Genomic DNA, 4699 nt, shown 5'->3' with positions numbered 1-4699 from the left:
ACTCATTTAAATGGGGGGACCACATTCATATGGGTTGAATGTGGTCCCCCATTTGAATGAGTGGATGTGAATGAGACATCTCACTACCAAGCACAAAATTTGTGCTTGGTACCAACCATACTCATTTTTCTCATACATGAGTATGCACAAAGCATAAATTTTTATGCTTGGTAGTGAGGTGACATATTCCCCTCCACTCATTGAAATCGGGACTTACATTCATATGAGTTGGGGAGTGGTTAGGAATTAAAATGAGTGGATGGTAATAGGACACCTCACTACCAAGCACAAAATTGATGTTTTGTACCAAGCATACTCATTTTTCTCATATATATATATATAGTGAGGTGACATATTCTCATCCACTCATTGAAATCGGGACCCACATTCACATGAGTTAGGGAGTGGTTGAGAATTAAAATGAGTGGATGGTTATAGGAGACCTCACTACCAAGCACAAAATTTATGCTTTGTACCAAACATACCCATTTTTCTTCACTATCAAGCACAAAGTTTATGCTTTGTACCAAGCATACACATTTTTCTCATATATATACTAGGTTTTATGCACGTACAATGCACGTGGTTAAATACCATGATTAAATATGTTTAATTTATTTTCTTACTAAATTTTATTTCTCAGTTCTACTTCGATTGTTTTTGCTCACTTATATCTTTAAACTTTAGCTCTGTAATTATTTATTTTCTTTGATGTTTGTTTGAATGGGCTACACTAAATTTAAATTTTCATGATTGATAATTGAATTGCTAGAAAAAATATGTAATCTAAAACTAATTTGAATTTTTACATTATTTGGACCAACATGAAACAAAGCTTGGTTTGAGAAAGTATAATGTTGTAAAAGTAAAAATACTTAAAAGTATCGTTATAAAAGAAATATGAATAATTAAAGCTAATAAGCTAAGATGATTAATTAACGTGGGCGAAACTAAAGAGAATATGAAGTTTGTTGTTAATCATTCATAAACTTTAGAATAAATCATAAACTAAAGATTAATGATAACTCTAGTACACTTTTATATGAGAAAATTATGCACATAACCATATAAAAATACTTAAAAGAGTTGATGAGATTCCCTTCTAAATATTCCTGGTTTTACTCAAAAAATTAAGCTATTCTATAAAATTCGAAAAACAAATCTTCTATTCTTTCTGTTTCATTTTTTTATTAAGTTAAGATCAATCCTTCTTTACATTTATCTTCTACCTATGCAATTCTAGAGTTGTGTCTTCATTGTCTACATTGATTGTGACATCAGGTTGGAGCTGGATTTCTTGTGAGCAATTCTAGAGTTGTGTCTTCATTGTCTACATTGATTGTGACATCAGGTTGGAGCTGGATTTCTTGTGATGTTATTTTTCCATGAGCTCTTTCTGTCTACATTGATTGTGACATCAGGTTGGAGCTGGATTTCTTGTGATGTTATTTTTCCATGAGCTCTTTCATCTTCTGTCTTCTCGTCTTACTTCACAAAGAAGAAGTTAAATGTATTTTCGATATTCAACAGAAAGTTTTTAAAATACAGACTTTGATTATTTTTGTGTTTCAATGAGATTAAATGTTAATTTTATATATATAAAAATTATGTATTTCTAATTTATTTTTTAAATAAGATTAGAAGTTACCTCTTTTTTCTCTGCAATGAATTTTTTCTAGTGTACATTCAATAAGAGTTTCTGTTGTGTTATATAATATTACTTTTTTGCTTTGTCTGTGTCATTTCTCACAAGAATCTGAACTAAATAACTATATTTTCCATTATCAAATTGCCTTAGATTATAATGTTAATATTTAATTTTAAAATGTTTATTTCATGAAGAAGGGATATTACTCAACGTTGGTATTACATCATTAGTGATTATGTGACATTTATCACTTGGACATTCTTAGTAACATCGCTATCCACCTTCTTGTTGTAGCCTTTGCAAGCTAGAACCACGGCTCAACTATGTTGTAAATGGTAATTATCTTTACATTATAGGTCCAACAATGTGTCTGTATATTGGTAGAGTATTTTTAAATTTAATTGGGTACATCTTAGAGTAGGTCTTGTAAGAACATATCTCTTTGAATGTTGTGATGATTGCATATATCAATAGTTTAAATTTGTATTATATTTGTAAATAGCCTTGATGGATGTGCTTTTATTTTAGCAGCTTATTCTGAATGAGTCATGCATATTAGCTTTAAAGTATAATATTTTTTCTTCATTGTGTTATATGGATGTTTGCTTGGTTTACTTATCATTCTCTTATTTCTTTCATAAGTTATATCTTTGGGTTGATATGTATTATTAACATAATTTACGATGACATGCATATTTCCCACACAAATTTGAGTCTTTGGGTTGATATGTATTATTAACATAATTTACGATGACATGCATATTTCCCACACAAATTTGAGACAAATATAATGTGAAATGTATTATTAACATAATTTACGATGACATGCATATTTCCCACACAAATTTGAGACAAATATAATGTGAATTTTATATTTAGTGACTTTTAATAAAAAATTTAGAAGTAAAATATGTTACCTTCATATTTAAAGATTTTTGAAATCTGACAGTGCTATTACATATTTATCTTTGATTGTGTCTTTAAAAATTAATCATTCATTGGTAATCATATCCCCAAACAAAGTTACTTGCAGAACCATGCCACTATATAGGAAAAAGAAAATTTTTTACTTACGCTATTGTAACTAAGTATCATGTGTATACCTTCTGTCCATTATAGTGATTTCCCACATCTTATCTGGCTTATTATATCTCGCAACATAGTTGATCAATGATTTTGCTTTAGTTTCTATTGTAAGATTATTTATATGTAATTTGATATTAAATTTATGTTTCCTTTAGTATTTTAAAAATAAAGTATGAAAATTTATAATGCTTACTAATTTTTCTTGTATCTTTTATGAAAAATATTTTTTTGATCGGGACAAAGTTATTCAATATGTTCTTCAAGGGGAACTCAGTCGGTGCTTCTTTGCTAAATATACCTTTTGTCAATGTCAGTTCAAGTGATTCATGAATGTTTTCAAATTTTAGATTTATTTACTTTACTTCTCCATTTGAAATGAAAATAGCTTGATTTTTTAAAGGATATTTATGAACTTTCTGATAATTTTTCTATACATAAACTTGTTACTCCATGTCATCTCCAAATGATCTATGATCACATATCATGCTCTTGAACTATTAAAAAACATGCTTCCAATTTTGACGCATCAAATTCTATGGTGAATTAAGCAGATAATTATATAATGAGAAGCTGATTGACAAGTTGTTGAAGCTGAGGTAGGCCTGCGGTTTGAGGGTATAACGGAGCTCCGAGAGGTTTTCCTTTTGGATCCGTTAACTCTTTATATTTTTTACCTTATAAATATTATTAACATTAAAGATGAATGTTTATACATTGTAACCAATTAATGCTAACTTATTATATTATAGTCTTTTGTCAGTTTTATATAATTTAGTCTTCTATTAATTAATGTTATTAGTAAAATATATGCAGTTCCTTAAATTTATATAGCAACATTAACTTTTAATCTACCATATATTTCTTAAATTTTATTCCTTAACTGAATAGTTTTAACTTATTGTATTTGCTAATTTTTACCATTATCAACATAGACTAATTTTAGATACTGAAAAGGGATAATAAATTTTAAATTGAAAGTTAAATTTACATATCTTACTAAAAGAATATCAAACATTTTCTCTTTTCTTTGCCAAATTTTAGCCTTTTTGTGATTTTGAACTTTTGAGGGTATGTTTTGTAATTTTAAAACTTTGATAGCATTTTTAAAATTTTTTAAATTTTACATTTGGTGTTTATAATTTTCATATTTTGTGAGTTCAAATGTTAAGATATTTCTTGCAACTCTAAAATTTTGAGGGTTTTTTTGAAATTACTAAAACATTGGGTTGTTTTTTAAAAAATTTAAACTTCCAACAATCTGCTGATAACTTCCAGATATGATGTCTACCAGTTATAAGATTTGAAATTTCAGGATTTTTTGAGATTTTTAACTTTTGATGGAATTTTCGTAATTTTTGTAACTTTGGGATTTTTTTTACAAATTTTAAATTTTTAAGTGCCTAATGGTAATCCATGGAATTCGTCTATGTTATTTGCAAGTTTTACAATCTCTGAATTTTAGGGTGTGTTTTTATAATTTGAACTTTTAAGGTTGTTTCTGTAATTTTAAATTCCTCGGGGGGCTATTGTTAATTTTTAGATTTTATTTTTGTTGTTTTAAGTTTTAAAAATTCAGCGTGTTTTGGGTAGTTCTAAACTTTTAAAGATATGTTGTGTAATTTAAAAAAAAATTTGGGTTTCTTTGTAATACTTCATGTATTGTAATATGTTATCTATGTAGAATTTCTTAATCTTATTTGTTTAGATTGAGCTATGGGTGATTCATGTGGAGTTAATATATGATATAATTAGTATTTGGATAGATTAACATTTAAATAAAATATTCAAAATAATGTTTCATATAGTTTGTTAATCTTTTTTTAATTGTTGAGCTATTAGGTAGTTCACGTGGGATTAGATAAGATACAATTAGAATTAGAATAGATTAAGATTTAAATAAAATATTCAAAATAGTGAAGGGTAATATTGACCATAAAAAGATTTTTCAGAACTCGTGCTTTTGAA

The sequence above is a fragment of the Asparagus officinalis genome, chromosome 1 (genome assembly GCF_001876935.1).
Source record: "Asparagus officinalis chromosome 1, Aspof.V1, whole genome shotgun sequence".
Taxonomy (NCBI): Eukaryota; Viridiplantae; Streptophyta; class Magnoliopsida; order Asparagales; family Asparagaceae; genus Asparagus; species Asparagus officinalis.
The sequence above is the reverse complement of the archived record's forward strand: the minus strand, read 5'-3'. Positions refer to the sequence as shown.